Here is a 20,402-nt window from a genome sequence, read left to right on the forward strand (position 1 = left end):
ATGTTTTAGTTGGCTAAAGCAGAAATCCTTTCATTAGACATAGTTACAGGGGCCAGAGAATGCCTTTAGATATGATAATCAGTAGCAAAGGGAAAACATTAAATTATCAATGATGGAGTCGAAGTACAAATTAATTACATTTTGTAAAGTCAGAAATTGATTCTATTATTTGATGTCCTTGTTTATATCAACAGCCCTGAGAATTAATTTGTTTCCACGTCTCATACAGTTGCCTTCTTTCTGCGCCTAGACTGAAATCACCTTTCTCCTCTGCTCATTAAAACTAGGGTGAAAAAAATGAAGGTCACTTTTTGTTGTAATGTAGCTTTTCACTGTTTTAAATTTTGCTGTTGAATTCATTGGTCGCAAATGTAGCTGACAAAAGTTAAACTTTAAGCACATATCTGAGGAAGGGCGGGAATGAGGTCACTTTCTAAACAATCCCCAAGTTTTATTTTCCTGACGCACTTTTAATATGTTCATGTTAATGCATACTTTGAGTGGGAATAAAATATTCCTGTGCAATGCAGTATTCAAAGATTTCCAGTACTTAACTCCTAACCAAAACCACGCAGCTTCAGCTGTCATTGGCATTCATCTTGTCCTTTTCTGCAATAATGCGAACGTTGACTGTCATTGCCGGAATAGTGTGTGAAATGCTGGGATGCTTCACCTTGTCCACCATGAGCTGCACATGTATACTTTTGATATAGGTGAGCTACAGCAGATATGCTCCTAACCCTAGTGAGTAGATGTGAAGGGGAGAAATCTGAAGAAAAATTCTGGTTAGAAACCAGAAACTAGAAATCTACCCTTCTTCTCATGCTAGGGGCCGTCATAAATTGCTAACACAATTTCGGTAGGTCTGATTCAGCCTTTGGTGGGAACTTTTGGAAATTTGACCAAGGATCTGGACATACAATTCAACAAATAACGATCACAAAAGAGATGAAAGCAAGCTAAGCGGCATGGTCATCAGAGCGGGAATGTGAAGATAGACCCCCAGCTTTACCATTCTTTTCCTGCCTCTTTAAATCTTACACGGCCTCTTCGGAGACTGTTTTACAAGCCCTGCCTAAGCTACCCCCAAGCAGATCAGAGGTGGAAGAATCACACCCTTCTTCAGGCAGGATGATAAGGGAATTCTCCCTTCACCAAACCTTTCTTGCTCCCACACGGAACTGAAGTGTGTTGATTTGCTTCAGCAGGAGAAAAGCTCCCTCCTGTATAAGCACGCTGTGAGTCTGCCACAGACAGTCTACAGCAGATTATATAAAGCGAGTTATATAATAACAGCATTTAGTAGTTTCAGTTTAAATCGGCAAAGGTAATCCAACTACGTCTTGGCTAATGTTTACCAGGATATGTTTCCTGTTGGGCCCAAATAAACGCTGTATTGCTGTCTCTTGCATGTGAAATTCTCTGTTGCAGGAGTTAGCAAAGTTGCTGCTGTCCCCAGGCATACTATGTTTATAGAAGGTGCACTGCTTGTATTCTTAAACGAAGGGGCATTTACCAATAAAAGTACTCAATGAATAAAGATGACATGTCAAGGTTAGCTATGAAAACAAGGAGTTTCCACTTCCCTGGATCACTGGAGTAAGCAGAAACTTTAAGATTTCCATTCTCAAATCCCTGATCTTTCCTAACTAATCCATCAGTCCCTCCACCCAGAACATTTGATAAATGCCCAGAAGGTTAGTTGTTAACAGATGCATTTCTACCTTTTCCTTTCTCTGCATTCCTGCAAGTAGGTAACAACAATCATTACAGTTCCTGGTTGCTACGTACCAGCTGGAGTTCCTCTGCTCACTCAGAAATGTCATTGAGTGGTTCTCTTTGCTCTGACTTGCTTTCAATTATTTTGTTTTGAAAAATTTTCAATGTGGGGGGATAATGACCAGGCGCTTTAATTGTTCTTATGGGTAAGTCCTTTGTGCAACACTGTGTGTGGAGCACATTAATCCAGGGAAATGGCTTTAATCTCAGCCACGTGCAGCACTTGAGGAGATCAGTGAGTGAAGGAAGGAGAAGGTGTTTAACATTTGGTGGGGGCCTAACAAGAACAAAGTTCCATGACCTGCTATTTCACTGTTCTGATCTCCGTGGCTTCATACGTATCTCTTCCCCCGCAGCAATGGATGGATGAGCAAAATTGGTAGAAATGAATCATTAGGGGGAGACAGCATAAATGAAAAGCAGCCCACTGAACCCGCAGCTTTTGATAGAAGTACATCTTTGTTATGGATTCAGATGAAGTTCTAAGAAGCTTAGGTAGAAGAAAGAGGGATACAGAGTTAAAGGATTTAGGTTTTTTTCAGTCCTGTTCAAGTCTTTTCAAAACTCAGATCTTCTTTCAGTCCTTTTTGTGTTTTTCTTTGTGTTGAATTTTCTCTGAACAAAGTATGTGAAATATCCAATTCCTAATACCTTATAAAACCCTTTTTTATTAGAAAAGTGAACTATAACACTTAAGTCTCATGGTGTATTATCCACTGGCTGCTTTACTACCGAGCCCTCTGGAGAGTACATCTCACTTGCCCTTCACTAGCTGCCCTGGGTAGAGCAGGAACGTGCCTGTTGTGATGGGATGACAGCTGCAGCATCCCGTCTCCCTGTCTTGCTGCTTATATCAAAATATCAGAACCAAGAACTGCCAAAGACAGCTAGCCCTCCGTTGAATCAATTGTAAGTATAGCAAGAATATAAGCTCACCTAAAGCAGTCAGTTAGCCCTGCAGGTAAAAAAGAATCTGATTTATACCACCATCCATGCCCGCTTTCTTTCAGAGGGACATGTTAGCGAAGCGACCCGACCTGCTGGTACTGGCAAGCTGACAGAGGCAAGCTTTCTTCTTGGACCTGGCAATGTCGTCACTGAGTGTTTATTCCTGAGAGCAGGTCTGAGCATGGGACACAGTGGCTGTGCCTTCAAAGTGTTGACTGAAATGCTGGTTCCATGTGGGAAATATGATCCCTCAATCTAGCTCAGTATGCTGATCTCAGAATCGTCACAGCTCCCATCCAACTGACTACGTTTTACCTAAAGTCCAACTGGAATTTCTAGTGAATACACCAGAGAATCTTATCCCCTGCCTCTCCCTCTCTCTTGCTAAAGTAGAATTACTGTAAGATGTTAAAGAGCTGCCCTTTTCCATTGCAGTTTTTCAGCAGGAGAGGCAAAGGGGGACATACCTGCCTGTGGGTTGGGCATTAATTCATATTATCCACTGTGAATATGAAATCTCTTTGGAACAGATGTCCTTCAGATTGCTGTATGCACACAGGTATGTTCTAGCCAGCTTTATGCGAGTACTTAATGAAGAAGTCCTCTTCAGTGCCTAACTTTCCTCTTTAGATAGTGGGGAGTGAGGTCCTTATCCTTCTATCTTCTAAACTCAGTGAACCAGGATTGTCCCAGCCCACCCCGACAGTGATGCAACAAGGACATGTACAATCCCCTTCCTTGTTTCCCCCAAATCCTGATTTTTAAGGAGAGGAAACCTGTATGCTCTGACATATATGGGATGTATAGACTACATCCCGTATATGCTGTTGGTTACTTAAAGCACTAAGTCACTTCAGGAAGCCTGCTGGAGTTTCTGACCCTCTGCCTTAAGACTGGATCTTCTCATTGTGCTTTGTATATGTTTTGTAGAGTTTGCTGCTTGAGGTGTTCTGCTGCTGAGCAGACCTAGCGTTGCTTGAGCGCACCTTGGAGTCACACTTTCCATAAGGTTTCAGTGATAACAAACAACTAATCTGCATCCAGGAACATTGCTCACATTATGCCATGTAGGCATGGTTTGAAAAGATAGGCTGCAGCATCCCCCCAGAAAGCTGACTTGAAGGAATAATTCATTCCTGAGAACACAGGCAAATGAATAAATGAAAGCGCAGGCACTGCAGCAGCAGAGACTCAAGCAAATCGTGTTTTCTGAAAGCTTAGGAGCATTTGGGGTCCTCGAAAGGTTAAAATTCTTACCTCAGGCGTATAAATAAAGGCTTTACAGCAATAAAGACATTACTGTCATTGTTAGCAATTAATAATATTGTAATGAGCGCTGCACACAAAATTTATCCATGACTGCTTTTAGTAGGGGAGAGACTCTAAAGATTTCAGCTGACTGGAGAGCAAATGACATATCTCATATACACCCCCCCCACACCCCCCCGGGAAGGTTTTGGTGAATTTCCAGAAGCAGCATTTCCTCCTGCCCTGCATGCCACGGAGGCGAGAGGCCAGCCCTGGCCCACAGTCACTCCCTTTCTGCCACTTACTAGAAACGTGGCACTTGTAAAATAGCTCTGTCTAGACAAAAGCATTTGCCAGCACTCTCTGGCAATCATCACTTCATAAGCACTAAAGAAAACATCATTATTTGATATTTTTGCAGTGCAAAACTAATTCCACGGCGAGACAATTGTATCTCCCATAGCACCTTCTACTTTGACAGAGAATTCCCATGCAGCAGATGATCACCTGCAACCTCGGGGAGCATCGTGAGATGTGCAGTCGTGCTGGGTATCCTGCCTCTGGAGAGCAGAGAACTGGGAGCTAAGCTGTCCCTACTCTACAGCAGGATTTTCCAACAAAACTATTTCTATTTTCAGACAATTAGGTATCCACTGAAAATAGGAAATTTTGAATAGGAAGTGGCTCTCTGGGAGAAATTATTTCTCAAGCAAATTATGTCTTGGGATTTTTTCTTTGGTCAAACACCCCCCCCCCCAAATAATTCTCATTGCAGTGGACTTGTGTGTGACGTGTTGTTGCGGTTGCAAGAGAGAAAAATTAGGGATGCAGCTCACCAACAGTGTTATGCTGGTTTAGTATTCTACTTTAAGAGAATTAATTCTGATTTTCTGAGAAGTCTTGAAAATAAAACATTTTGCTTTTTGTTGAAGCTTTCTAAAGGAGAAAGGCAGATTTTGTGTAGTTACTTTTCCTCTCTGTTGCCGGAAAAAGGCATTGCGCTCTAAATGTGTGAGGAAGGCAGACTGTAGTAAGTTCTCACCTGTGTGACTGTGAGCAGAAGCGATCTGCAACCAGAGAACTGTGCTGAAGTAAGATGCGGGCAGGGGAGGCAATACTGCATAACCACCACCCATAAAAGTCACAGGGAAAATGGACAGAGTCATGTGAGCCGATTCTGCACGTTCTCTCATTTTGTTGTTCCCTGCTGAAGCATTTAAGGGGTTGAATCATTAACTCACAATTTGTTCCTACAGGTTGGCAATGTCAAGTCTCAGTCACCAGCATGGTACGGCGAAAGGGCTTTCTGCAGAAGCCCCAGAGGCTGTGAGGCTGCTGACTCAGGCATCAGTGACACAGCTAGAAGACAGCCTACCAAAGGGAAAAGCAACCGTGAACACTGACAGTTCCGACCCTGCTTCACCGTCTAACCTCGAGGTATCTCAGTACTCAGCATTACTTCATGGTATAAAACCTTCCGCTCACGTACACGCTTTCTTTCCAAAATGTCAGTAAATTTAAATGGACAGTGGCTTCCTACTGCCCTAAAAAGGACCCTGCTCTGGGTGCAGGGATGATTGCTGACAGAAACCACTTAGCAGTGTTGCAACAGCTTTCAAGTGTGGTTGGAAAAAGGTTCCTACTTACTCAATGCACAAGAAAAGCATGAAGTTGCGCTCTCAGCACAATGCTAAAGGAACAAAAGCAAAAAGTGAATGTTGCTGTGATATAAAGTCTTCTCACAGTAGTTCACAGAGAATAGTCAATGCCAGCTCCAGAGCAGAGCCACAGTAAAAGAATACTCAGAATTAAGTACAACAGCCTTGCTAGACCTGCTGTGTGGTTAGGCAGCATTAGAGACAGGATTTCATGTACTGCTGGTCAGGTCTGTAACACTCCATCTGTGTGAACCTGAGGAAGATGGAGGAAAGGCAAATGAACACCTAACCTGGATGATACTGCAGTAGGAAGAGTTCCTTCGCATTCTGCTACTGTGTTTTTATGATGTAGACTGTACATAGTTTGCTGATGCTCCAAAGAGATGCTAGGAACTCATGGTACAAATTGCACGTTGCAGTATCATTGCTCTGCTGCGATCTTTCACCTGCTTGTAGCACCAGGGTAAACAGTGTCGTGGGTGGCTGTCCTCGTCAGCTGCTTGGGAATATTTTCTGTAATGTTAAGGGCTGTCATGCTGCAGTCCTTACCTTTAGTTGGGTTGTAATTTCTTTTGTGGTAGTCTTTTGTGGTTATCAAGGTGACTTTGATTTCTAAACTGGCAAAAAACCGCTGTGCTGTGCTGGTTTGTTGCCAAGAAGGGTAGCTTGGACTATCACATTTGGTCTTGAGAAGCCCAATTCAAATCCCTGCTTTGCCAGGTTCCCATTGGGAATCCCAGCCCTGAGCGTTTCTCATATAGTGGGATTGTCAGAGAAAAGAACTTAAATATACCAGATGACACGATAGATGGTAGCTGCATTCTGCAGCAGTAGCCTGCAGCTTCACCTGAAATGGGTAAGGACATGAATGGAGAAAGTAGGATTCCTTGGTCTGGGAACAGGCGGTTGTTGAGCTGTAGTCCTGACTCCGTGGTCTCAGACTGTTCCCATTGCTTTCTAAGTCATGTTCCCTGTCTGCAAAGGAAAGAAGAATGATTCCACGACTTCACATGTAACTGTGAGGCTATTTAAATGTTAAGAATAGCTTTTCATGATGTAGAGTGTTATTTTATTATAAAGCAACTTCTGGGCTGCCCTGCCCTGTTAGAGCATGTTTGCTTCAGTACTAACTGAAATGATCCCTGAACACAGCTGTCACTTAAGTATTTTGAGATCTTTCAGGAGCAATGGTGTGCTATAAATATGAATTATTGGTATTTTTTTCCATACAGAAGGCAGTTCTTTCATACTTCATTCTATTGCTTTCTTAAGGTAAACAAAGAACAAAGCAAGGAAGCCTTTCTCTGGAGGTGAAAGCAGTGTACATATGTAGCTCTCTCCTTGGAAAGCTTCTATCACTGAATGGCGTGTGAAGTACTTTCTGTCTTTGCACGTCCCAGTTGCCAGAGATTAAAGGCATGCTACAATGCAGCGCAAGTTCTGTACTGCTTGTTACTTAGCACTTCTCACCTCCCTTCCTTTAATAACTAATACTCTTATAAGTAAATCCCACATATATAGTTTATAGAGGTCTTTTCTGCTATTTTTCTACTATTTAGAGCTTTTTGCTACTATCCTGTCTGCTCTCTGATTCTGCTAGTTGCCTTGGTTTGACATGGTTTCGCAATCGAGCTGTCCTTGTTTCTTGAATTGCTGTGCTGAGGATCATAATTACTTTCAGACAGGAATGTTAACAGAACATTTGCTTCATGAGCATGTGTTAGGTTCCTCTAAATGACTGTCCTGTCTGTCATTCAGAATTTTTCCAGCAGATGTGCTGAAAGGAATATCGTTCCAGACTTGCTCTCCATTAATGGGCATTTTGGATCTCATTTTCTTGAACTTGCTTTTTAGCTCAGAAGTATAGAGAAACACCCAGATGGCTGTAACCAAAGTCAGGTGGCCTACTATAGCGGGTACCATAGGGAATGGGAGCATCTGGGAGGGAGGATGTAACCTCTTTATTCTTTCTGTACACCTTAAAAGTAAAGAAACCAATGGTGAAACAATAAAGTTGCTAAAAAGGGAAAGGATTCATTGCATTCCTGACCAGATGCGTGTTTCCTTGTACCCTTTTGGATAATATAGGCCCTCTCCTACAGGACATCCTTTATGTATCTGTCCATCTGACATGCTGAGCTTATATTGAAGCACATCATCTGCTACCTGTTGATCTTCCATGCTCCTTTTACTGTTCACTGGGCCTCCAAGTCTGTCGTATAGCAGCTGTAAGGTAGAGCGGCACTTGCTGGCTGATGCTGCGTGTTTAACCAGCTGAGGTTCAACAAGAAGAGTGTCAGACACCAGCAGTTGGGAAGATTTCTTCTCAACATACAGTGCTCCAACCACAAGGGCTGGCAGCACTGCAGACTTTGATTGACAGATTTTGTCCTACCTCTGGTTCCTGAAGCCCGATTTCCATGATGCTGAACCAAGCTGTCTTAGATAAATCTTGTCCCTTTACAGTCTCATCTCAATAGTTTCCTTCCCTCAGCTCTTCTTGGCTGCTGCGTGGTGATGAGGCTAACAGCCGTCATCCCAGTGCCCTGCAGGGATTTATAGCATAGCCTGAAGCCCATGCCATGGCTTTTAAAGTCAGTTTGCAGTCCCAAGATGTGGGTGGTGAAAAAGCCTGACTTCAGAGATTTCCAGCAGAAATCTGAGGTATTAAAGGCATTTGGTGCTCCTTTGCACAAGATCGGATGAAGCAAATTTTGTCTGTCTGAATTAGAGTCTTCTTGTGCCTAGTAGATTGGTTAAAATGTTCCTGTCATTTATTACAATTGAATGCCATGAACACTAAACAAATTTCAGGAGCAAAGCTCGAGGATCAAATCTCAGTAGGCAGCTATTTGTCTAATGTCCTACTTTTTTTCACATCTCCTGCAGGAAGCAAATAGCTTTCAGTTACACAAGAACCTGATTATTCCCTGAAATACTAAAACTCAAAATTGCCCCTTTTAAGGATAATTTCTGCTTTCAGGGGCATGCATAGTACCCTTTGAAGATATTGGGGAACACCAGCTGCAAATTTAAAGACAGGAACAGTCTGCTTTCCCTGGGGTATGCAGTATTTCCCCAGCAGAGCTTTTTCTATTCCGATCCTTCCGTTACTTTTGTGTTCCTAATTATTTATATAAGTGTAATTGACTTGCAAGACATTCTTGGCTTTCGGTATGCATTGAGTGAATTATTGACCCATCACATGGGTCATTGATGTGAGGAGACGTATGAACAAACTGGGTGCAAAATAGCTACTTTGCATTCTTAATAGCAAATGTAAGCCATTAATAACTTTGCTGCTTGATGCACTCAGAGCCTGCACAATTTTAGTTTGACATGCATATGGCTGAGTTCATCCTCAGTGTAATTTGAAATTCATCGGGCATGGACTTCATCTCCTTATGCTACTTAAAAATCTCTCCTGTGTTGAGATGTGATATGCTAATTTCAGAGTTTATGGCTGACTTGAGATGTTACATTTGAAAAATCAAATCCAATTAAATCAACTTATTACCAAGGTCAGAGAGCAGTATTCAGCACATTCTATTCCTTGCTATTTCACAGCAAAGAGTAAACTTAGCGAGCATATTGTGCTCAACCCATAAACAAACTGATCTGCCCTAATAAGAAGGCTTCTGGCTGTAGGACCTAGGAAGTGTGATAAAGCATTCCTCAGCATCCAAATATCTGAGGTCAGTTCCTGGCTTTTCACTTTTTTTTTTTTTTTTTTTTTTTTTTTTTGTGTGTGTGTGTGTGTATTAAGGGACAAACGTTCTCCCCTTTGTGTCTGTTTCCCCATTTGCTCACAGGATGCAAGCGGAACTAGGGTGTTGTGTGGATAAATTCAATGACTGTAAAATTCTTTGAGACCTCTTGAATGTGTTGCTGTGGACCAGCAACACTGCATCAGCCCACTGTAGTCAGAATTGTCATGGAGCTCAGATTTTAGAAGAATATAAATGAGAGATGCCCAATTGCTATCTTGGCAGAAACTTGTTTGTTATCTAAGAAGAAGAAAGGCTTCTGTGTGTAATATCTTAATATTCTCAGCAAGGAGTGAAACAGAGGGGAATATACTATGCCTTTGAGATGGACAAATATTAAGCCGATTTGCAGATACTTTTGCAAATGAAAGTCTTAAGTTTAGATTTATTACAAGTTCCCACACTGTGCAAGTCTTTGTATTTAAATTACACTATTGGCAAGTTCCTGGTGGCTCCTTCTGCCTCTTATTGTTCCGCATCTAATGCATTTCCTGCAGGAGGTCCCTATATTCCAGACAAAACCAGACAGAAGAGTGAGAAGAATGTTGAATTCTTAGATATCCTTTATAAATAGCCTACTGTCTCATTTCCAGTGGAAAATACAGTTTAACCTGCACAGGCATCTTACAACTTTCCCATTCATTTAGGAGCTTAATTCTTGTTGGAATTTTCTATGGTGTTGATTCATTCCACCAACCCGAGGGGACTTACTGAAGTGCCAACTTTAGCAGCTCAGGTGCCTCCGAGTTCCTCTCAGTCATCAGAAACTGGCATCTCAAGGTGAATTGTTTCCATCTAATTACTCCTCTCAAACTTACCTGTATCTTCAGCTACACAAGCTGCTCTAGGTACCAAGACTTTGAGTTATGTTTCTGCTTCTGTTAAGTACCTAATTTGAATCTGGGACTAAATTACTTCCAAAAGCAAGGCTCTTACCTCAGATATTAATGAGCTTTTAAAAATCTTGCATTGGTTGCTCTAGTTCATGCAGAATTCAGTTACGTAGCAGACCTTGGGATGTCATTTGAGATTTCCAGAGTCCTAGTAAAGTGGTGTAAACCCTGTGAAGGATTTATTCACACCTCACTTTTACCCCTCAACATGTCAAAAATGTTAGAAAAGCCCAGACAAGCTAATTCAAGAGACACTAGAATTAGAGTGTATATGAGGACTGGAGGAGCTGTTCTTCAAGGCATCTCATCTCACCTGCCCACCACCAGCTTGTGTGAGCAACCTGGGTTGCTCAGATTAGATCACACCTCCAAATTTTAGATGAATAAAGGAAGTTGAGATTAACTTCCTTGTTTTATCTCTTGATATTAGCAAACATTCACATACAGAGTGGCCATTCAGATCGTGGTAGTTGTATCCTGTGAAGCAAGTGTCATTCGTATAGCTGCTTGTTTTTCTCTTTGGGAAAGAAATTCCTAGGGCTTCGAACAATATGTACATTTCTCCCTACAGTGCAGAAGGTAGTTGGGAGAGTTTATTAAAGTATGAGCCAACTGAAATTACTTTGCATTTATCATGGAATACTGCAGAGGAAGCATGCTCACATGTCATAACCCTGCGTTGTGAAATCAAGAAACGAATAAAACCGTCTTACCTCTGTGAGCGCTCAGTACGGAGTGTGCAACCTCATCAGCCACTCACAGCCTGACTGGGGTCCAAGTTACCTGTTCTGTAGAAAAGACTTGTGATGATATTCAGGGTGGGCTAACAAATAACTCTGAATCTTCACTATAAACTCCTTTTCTCCAGTACGCAGGCTGAACTACTTCAGAACTACTGAACTACAGCCCTGTTTTGCAGACAAGAGATAGAGCCCTGGGGTATGTAGTGCTTGCGTGTCTTTGGGTGGATTGTGCTGCCGAAGGAATAGGCAGCCAGCACTTCTGTAGCAACCTAACTGGGAAGTCCTGTGCCAAACTCCCCTCATTCCCACCATAGTCGAGAGACTTAAGGATGCCCCTTAGTTATCGAGTGTTAAGGTGAGCTCTCGTAACAGTAGAAACACAAGAGTAGCTTACAGGTGCAGGGTGCTTTGAACTCCATGGCTGGCAGGTGCTTTGACCATGACCACCCCCCCTTCAAGAACCACCCAGTTACCCCAAAATATCACTGCTTACCAGGTATAGGGCCGGGTCCACAGAACTTCAGCCAAGAAACGTGAATTCCCAGATGTGCTCTCTCTTACATTTCTCCTGAAACAGTAAGGACAAACAACAAATCTGGATGGAGCTGGAAACCAGCAAGAAAGCGAAAGGAAATGAGACATGAGAGCCTCTTTCCACCACCTGTCTCACCACCTCCCAACCCCCGTCTCCTTCGCACCCAAATACAAATCCATGATTAAGACTTAGCGCCCTTTGCCCTCATCCTTCCCCACTCCACACATTGCTCCCAGTAAATAGGGCTGTGTTTCCAAGTCCTCACACGCTCCCCCCACCCCAGCTGCTTGCTGTCTGCTTTTCAACCTGAGAGCCCGAGAGTCCCGTGCCCTCTGCTCACCCATCTCAAGCACACACGTGCTCACCCATGTGCTTTGTGCCACCTTGTTCTGCTCGCCTGTACTCAGCCAGGAGCACAGCAAAGCAGGGTCGGGATCCAGCAGCCCAAACTGTGCTGGCATGCACAACAGAAAATTATGTCTGATCAGATGGGTCGGTGTGTGCCAAGGCTTTTGTGCAAAGGCAACTACGAGACTATGCATAGAAGGAGAGCGTGCTTGCTGCTGCTGACACTGCCCAGCAGGAGCGGACTGTTTTGAAGTTTGTCATGCACGTACCGCTGCTCAGAAGCCTCTGGTGTGATTAGGTATTAGCCAAAAGGATCGGTTGCTGGGCATTGCTGTATCTGCATTAAAACTGGGCGGGTCAGTCACTGTTCTATGTACATGTAACACCTGGTAACACTTAGACGCTGATGACCACAACTCTTACACTACACCTTACTGGGCTTTTTAAATAGAATGTAAGAAAATAGTGGCAGTTATTAGATATGCACCTGTGGAAAAACGTTGTGGTATAGGAAATAGAGGCAATCGGTACAGAAGGGGCACCTGTTACGTCCTGTTCATTCAAACCATTACTTTGTTATTTTCATAATTTGGTTCTATAATGGAGATTTTCCCCCTCTTGTGCAGTGAAGTTGCATCATGCAGAAAATTGGTTTGTTTTAAGTAAGAACTTTTATGGTGTTTTTCATCCAATGTTCTCAGAGAACATTACTAATAATTCATTAAAGCAGCACTGTCAGCTGGAACACTTTTAATTACAATTTTCTGACAAGTCAACCCTTAAGTGGTATGCCCTGATTTTTAAATTTATTACTAACACACATGCAGATTTTTCTTTTTCCCTGCTGATGTTTATATAGGTTGAGAAAAGTAATTGACTGTGAGATTAAGGAAGTGAACCATGCACTACATGTTGTCATGCCCAAAATGGAAGATAATTTAAGGGTGGTTACTTTCTTTAACAGTAGTTTTGAGAAACTCGTTACTGTAGCCTCTGAGCGTCTTAGTGCATCTGAATGTGGGAACTTCTGCTATGTGCAGTTACCGCTGTGAAACACGTTGAACTTAAGGTATAGCTGTGAAAATCGCTAACTGCTACTTGTTAACTGTCTGGGTATACATCCTCAGCGTTTAAGCAACTCTGAGGTGAAGACAGAATGTCTGGTACTCGTGCAGGGTTAAAACAACAGTACTGGCAGTTAGCACACAACAGAATATGCTGTAAACTTGCACCCCATGCCATACTTCAAGGCTCCTCCAGCACCATGTCTCTGTCAGAAACACCACTCAGCGTTCCCAGAGAAATGCAACGCCTGAGCTGCCATCTTCTGCCTTCTGTATCTGAGATGACTACAGCAGATGCAGAGATTTTCTTTGATGATGTTTTCTTAAGCCTCAGTAGCCTGTTTTAGGTGAGCAGAAACTGAAGCAGAGAACCATCAAGAGGGTTGCCCAAGGAAAGGCAAGCCAGTGAGTAAGCAGACTAGAATCCAAACATCTCGTTCCACAAAAATAGGCTCCCTGGTTCCCTTGCTGTAGTCGTTAGGTAACGATTTTGTGCAAAGGAACAGAAGAGACAGTCTATCTAGAAATATTGTGGACTTTCTCAGTCAGATATCAAGAAAACAGTACGGCACTGAGCCTCTTACCTTGTGTCTTAAGCAGTAAAGGTGACTGCAGAAGGGAGGTGGGAGAAAAAGCTGCCCCAGCTTTGCGTCCCCTAGACCATGCGATTTCCACAGTACTTTGGTCCAACAGCTTCTGTACCAAAGGAAGAGAGCCCAAGGCCTCTTTGGCTTTTATGTGTGGCTGTGTCAGCTCGGACTGGTTGCCAGCTCATCTATATGCAATGGCTCATTAACATAGTGGCTCAGTTTATATATTGTATGTGAAAGGCAGAGAAACGGCTGCTGGGTGGATGAAAATGACAGTGGAAGTGTTGAGCTGCCAAAGTTAGAGAAATTAATGCAATATTAACTGAAGAAGCTGTCGTTAATCTTACAGTCACCAATATTGGGGTCTCTTGTCTCGTCCCACCAGCACAAGCACAAGAGGAGTATCCTGACTATTTGTGAGGATCAGTCCTTTTCTTTGCAAGGGCAGTGTGGTTTTGGAAAGAATCCGATGCCTCTCGATACCTCCCACATTGTGCAGAACCCTTTGCAGTTTGATTTATTTGGCCTATGATATATTAGATGCATGTGCCCTTGCCCAAATTCCTGCTTAGACTTCCCTGCCTAGATTTGAGTTGAAAATCAGAGTCCATCTCAACTCTTTGCAGAGGACTGACTGCAGGAGTTAACCCATTGCTGTGAAGTTGCTCTTTCTCTCTCTGCATTGCTGTCATCTTGGAGTTTAAAGAAATGTACACCTATTGTATTTCTCATTCCTTTGTGGGAGCACCTTTGCATCCTGTTGATAAGGGATCTTGTGATTTAAGCCTGGAATCATCCCAATTACCTACAGGCACACAAAAATGAGGTGTCAAAAAAAAATAAATTCTTCTGGTTGATTCCCTCTCACATTTGGAAGGCATCTGAAGATGCATTGCCTTGTAGAGGTGCCCATCCTTCCCCATCAGTAGGGAGAGAGCTTAGATGGCTGGAGCAATTTATATCCCTATCTTTTGCAGGCCTACTATAAATAAATCAGTTTTACCCTCAATATTACAGTCCCCAGACTGGAAGCTGCTTTCCCCTTGGTTATACAGCAATAAGAACTCAGTGCTTCTAGCCACCTACCAGGGACAGGTGGAAGGCATCCTGCAGGCAGGGTCCTCTGAGACTTAGAGGAAGTTTAGAACAGGATTTGTATGTTAAAAACAATTATTTAAGCTCGGGCAGAGCCAGATCTGTTCACACAGTTGAAACCAACAGGAGCTTTGTGACTCAGTGACGCAAGCGTTTGCCCCAGAGTGTTCTGAAGACAAAAAGCACTGATATAAAGAATTAAGCTCTGTTATTAGCCATCCCATTGTTTTAATAACTCCATCGTTAATAATAAATTTGATAATACTCAAGCAACGCTTTTCATCTCCAAAGCATGTTAATCCATCTGTTACATCCCTTAACGTTCCTGTGAGGCAGGTATGCTGTTAGTGATACCAACACATATAGGCTTTCCTAGCACCAGGAATCGATGATGGAATTGTTCCAGATAGTGTTACCGGGAGCTAAGTGACGTGGTTTACTCTAAAATAATCTGGTTATTTTTAAACTGTGTCTAGTACAGGCAGGAATCCTATCCTTTTCACCTATTGGCAGTTCATGATGCTACAAATTAATTTTCTTGCATCACACAACACACTGCAGATTGTTTAACATAATTTTTCAAAGCAGCAAGCTAGTTCTCCTGCAATGAAACTCAATGGGATTTTTTCCTACTGGCTTCAAAGAGCATAGTTGAGCCCTTAAAGGGATTTACTTCTGTTAAATATTATCCTCAAAACTGAGAAATTAAAAGCAAATGGGCTTTCTTCCTTTTTCCTCTAAGACATGTCAAAAGAATATTATAAAAAGAATAGCTTTCCACAGCTTTCAGAAACTCCCCAAGTGAATTTCAATTGCAGGTTTTTAGGAAAGAATGTAATTAACAACTTTATTCAGTCTGAAGCCAGAAAATTCTTTCTATATTTGGCATTAAAAAAGCAGAGCAGGAGGAGGGGAGTAAACGACCTAGATTTTCACAAGTGACAAATGACTTCTAGGTGCTCTCTCTGAGACCCCTTAAATGTCAGAGATTCCCGCAAAATACACTGCAAAATGACTTCTCTTTGTTGTGTCTCATGTTGGACATTCAAAATCACCCAAGACACTCTTGGAAACCTAAGCTATTGCATCTGTTAAACTGTTTCTTTCATTCACCTAGGGTAACATTTTGAAAAAAAGCATCCATAACCAAGCAATTAAATCCGGTTTTCAGAAGTGACCTCGGTATGTCAGCAGCTCTCCAAATTCATAGCAACCTCCCCTTCTCTGAGCTTGCTTCATTGTTTTCCTGGAAATGTTTTGATAGCATATCCCATAAAGAAGAAATAGGGAAAACAAGGTGTGACTGAGCTTACATTTTCAAAATGTCCCTTGCTATATTTGCAATTTCTTCTTGGTTTTCGGTGTTCTGTTTTTCACAATAAAATCAACATTTTCTATAAAAAGCAAGTCCTCTATGGAAAGCCTGTTTGCCTATCAGCAGGTTTTCTGTATAAATGGGGATAATCTCTGTTTTGTCAAAAGAAAAAAAGATTTAATGCCTTTATCTTTTGGAATGATTATTTATAGAAGAGGAGGTCTCCCTAAGATGTAATGAAAGATGCATATTTTAAGTATAGTAGGCAAGTCAGTACTGCAGGCAGTTGTTTATTCATTAACCTCAGCTTAGCTAGGCTGGCAGCCTCCCAGTACTTATTTACCTTGTGCTTTCCATGGGAAGGGATTTGAAATCCATTGCAATTTTCTTCTGAGTCCCAGGAGAGATGATTCTATCCTTCCAGTATTCTAGGTAGTGTAACAATGAGTATAGTAGTAACAGGAGACAGAATATTCAGTCTCATGTGTGTCCACTTGTGATTCATTCCCCAAACTTTCTTTTCTGTGAACAAGCACCATCATAGCTCAGAAAGAAATATGAGAAGTGGGGTTTTGCTTCTCTTAGCAGGAGTGTCACCAACACCCATCCTTAAATAAATGGCTGTGCATGCCAGCATGCGGATAGGCTTGAGGAAAGTGTGAATCCCTGGGACACCAAGTGTCTGAAATGGAAGAACAGGGTAACAGATGAAGCATTGCTACTAATGAAAGTTAAAAGTTCTAATTGCTTCAGCCTTCCTTATTCTTAGACAGCAGGTAGTTGAAACCCTTGTCCTCCTCTGCTAATTGTAATGACAAAATTTAAATGCATAGGCTATTTAAATTCAAGAACAAAGCTGGCTGTAGCACTGCCTTGGCAATCCATGTGGTAATCCAGAAAGGCAGAAACCTGTGTTATTTAACTCCTTGAAGTCATAGTAGTCGAATGGCAGCAGAGGCTTCCTGGCTTCCTATTCTCTGCCCTCTTCTTCACAGAGTAGTGCCGGTGGGCTTGGGAAAGGGGAAAACAGGACTTGTGACTTCATAGCATGAGAGAGAAACCTGGCTGCCCACCCATGAGTTGTTTTTTATCTTTTAGACATGGTCACACAATTTTTCCGTGACTTTTCAGAAAGCACAGAGAATTGGTGACAAGGATTTACCGCTGTCTTCAAGCTGTGATGCTCAGCTCAAACAGCATAACTGCAATAAAGATTTCCTGAAACAGTGTGGCCTAGAATGCACCCCCCCCCTCCACTCCCCTGGCAAGCCCACAAGGTAGAACACCTCTGCTGATAACACCATGTGGGGAAAGAGGGGTTTATGCAACTCTGTTCATGGAGAAAATTATGCCAGCTTCTCACTGGAAGGAGTAAAGCTCCTTAGTCATATTTACTTGTAATTCAGCCGCTTGGCAGAGGAGGTTAGTGCCAGGGAGGTCCTTCCTTCCCCTGAAAATGTAGGGCATGGGTGGACTGCAACAAAGGCACTTCTCTCCTTCTGGCTGCAGTGAGCCGAGTGCTTAGCACAGGGCTGTTCAGCTGCTGGGAGCGAGCCTGCGGCACAGGGCACGGAGCAGGGCAGCTGGAGCAGTGAGCTAACAGCTCCTCTGAGAAGTCCTTAGGTGGGCAGAGGGTGTGTGAGGGATGTTAAGTCATGAGTCACTTCCCTTTTTCTAGTCACTGGATTCTCCTTTTAAAAAGTTAAGCTAAGCATACAGAGGAAAAGACAAGACTTGCATTGACAGAAAGCACCGTATTCTGACACTGGCACCTGTGTCCTTGTCACCTGGCCCCTTCTCTTCATCACTCTTAATCAAAGCAATCTGCAATGAAAATATGATTGTGTGATGCTACAAACCTAGGGATTGCTCTGAACAGTGACATTGGCATCTGACTTGGGGGTGTCTGAAGTATTATTTTTTTCTATTTGAAGCTAGGAAAACAGTAGTTTAAAACGCTCTATGTAGGGAAGTGTTTGAAGTCATTGAGCAGCCCATGTCACCAGTTAACAACTGATGAAGGTTCATTTCTAGATTTTCATTTAGGTTTGTCTAGTAGCATTAGGCTTCTGCATTAGACATTAGAGCTCTCATCCCTCTGTTACATATGATAGTATCAAAAGAGGTAACCAGCTGCGACTCAGTGACAATGTTTATTAATTTGGTAGAAGAATGAGCACAGATGTGTCAGGTACACACTGTGCTCTGACAAAGTTTTTTTGAGCTGCAATTGATCAAATGGTATGAAGCCTTAAAATGGGATCACACTTCATTTCATCCTCTGTGTGTTTCCTCTCTCGTTGTTTTCCAAACAAACATCCTTCTGTAGGCTCTAAAAAGGTATTTATGGAAGTTTAGGTTGCTCACAAGGGCGTGAGATGTTTCTAAAATGCCAGTCTCAAGATGTTGTCCCTACACCAAGCTTTGAGAGCCCCTGAGGCTATCAGGTCCAGGTTTGCTGTGAGCACAGATGTGTCTAGCCAAAGGCTTTTTCTGGAGCATGTGATATCCTGCTTGCTTGAGCAAACCTGATAGCTTCATAAAGAGAGGGTAGCACAACTGCATGGCCAGGCATACTGCACGGGGACTTCTCCTGTCTGCCAAAAAAGCAGCTATATGAGCAGGAATAAGCAGGTTAGGGTATATTGTACTTACTTGCAGTTGCCTTTCTGGGGCTGTGTTAAATATCGCCAGCAAAATTCAGTTTCTGGAGAACAGAAAACAGGCTCCTGAAGAAGGAATATGAACTTCAGGTAAGTCTATTATCTATGTCTCAGTTTTTCCACCCTTTGTACTTTACAGATGAAGAAAGGAACAGTTTTATATAGATACAACACTGTCTTATTCTTTGCACAATGGTGACCATCCCATGTGCTGACATTCTATAAGGTCCCTTGACAATCCAACGAGTTGATCTTGCTGCTCCTCAAAAGCTCCTCAATGTTACCATGCCTCTGGTAACCTCTGAGGCAGGACCTTCTGGATGGTGGTCGTGTCCCCCTTGGGACATATCTCTAAGATTACTTTTCGGGTCAACTGACAATTGACCATTTTAGTCTTCTCTTTCTTCCAGCTTTAGGAACTCATTCCATCTGTTGTCTGTTTACCTGAGAGCCCTCAGCTGCATTTTATAGACTGTTAGACTCAGATTCTGTTTGTTTGATTATTATTACTGTTTTTATTTTGGACAGTGTCCCAGTTGCCTAGCAATGACAGTAGGTGCTTTGAAAAGAAAGAGTAAAGCATAAGCTTTCTGCAAGGTGGAACATTATATCCTGCTTCACACCGAGTCTTTTTATCTGCAAGTCTCCATGGGCTCTATCAGCATTAATAAATGAAATTCACCCTCTCTTTCAAATGCAGGGGAGGGAAATAAAGATATAGGAATCCATCATTATCATGTTTTTCACAGATGATAATCAATGCAGAGAAAGGCAAAACAAGGTAGAAAGCCTGGTTTGATATCCTGACCCACTGAAGTCAGGCATTGATCTCTCATGAGAGTCATGAAGAAAGCTGAGAGCATATCACTTGGGAGAATTAGAGCTCTGTTCGCAGCTAATGGGTTGGATGGAGCCCACAGTGTGAGGCAGAGTAAGGAAGTGAGCAAGTTGTCTGGAGTGATTGTTTATTTAGTTATTTCCCAAGAGGAGGAATACGGTTTAACAGTTGGACTTGATGATCTCAAAGGTCTTTTCCATCCTAAATGATTCTATGAGTCTATGGTCCCAGACGCAGGACAGGGTAGTGAAGAAACCAGCACATCCTCTTCACATGTATCATGCTCTTTGTTTGGTTCTTTCACTGGGAAAAGGGTTATCAGCAAATGTCTGAGTTTAGGTCAGTCCCGTGGAGCCTGGCCTTGTGAAATTCAGGCAATGTCTCTGCAGGGAGAGCTGGATCCAGAAGCCAAGTTCGTACTTCTAAGCAGCTGCAAGCATGACTGAAAAGCATGTATGCCATGTAGGCGGTGCTAATGGGAACTGTAGCCCCTGTTCCTCCTGCCCTCCCTCTGGTAAATCCACAGCTGACCCTTTAACGTGAGGAATAACAGAGCTGGGTGGTAACTTCATCCTTCTAAGGGCAGCAGAGTGGGCTGGCAGTCTCACATTGTACCCAGAAAAGTTGCCATTGATTTTGTGTGTGGTTGCTGTTAACAAAGAAAAAAAATGAGGAAGCATCCTGTTCCCCCCTCCCAGCAAAAAACTGCAGGTACTTCACCAAATGCTCTTTTTACAAAAGTATGTTTACTAGACGATCATGCAAAAAACCTGGGCCTTGCTTTTGAAGGTCAGGACGTTAGAAATAGCCGTGTAAAGAATGACTGTTTTACAGATGAGTGAACCCATCAAAATGAGTCACTCGGGAGGGCAGTAAGACCAGGCTTGGTAGCAGAGAGCTGTTACTTCAGGCTGCTTT

General features: G+C 42.6%; 1 protein-coding gene across 2 annotated transcripts in view; it reads left to right on the forward strand.

The window, feature by feature from the left end:
• KCNJ5 (potassium inwardly rectifying channel subfamily J member 5) overlaps positions 1–20,402 on the forward strand; it is a 66,273-nt gene that overhangs the window by 13,156 nt on the left and 32,715 nt on the right. For both annotated transcript variants that reach the window (XM_040615935.1, XM_040615938.1), the window contains exon 5: positions 5,232–5,412. The gene's annotated coding sequence lies outside the window, so the exon portion shown is untranslated. The remainder of the gene's footprint in view (positions 1–5,231; positions 5,413–20,402) is intronic.

This window comes from Falco naumanni, chromosome 16, assembly GCF_017639655.2.
Source record: "Falco naumanni isolate bFalNau1 chromosome 16, bFalNau1.pat, whole genome shotgun sequence".
Lineage (NCBI taxonomy): Eukaryota > Metazoa > Chordata > Aves > Falconiformes > Falconidae > Falco > Falco naumanni.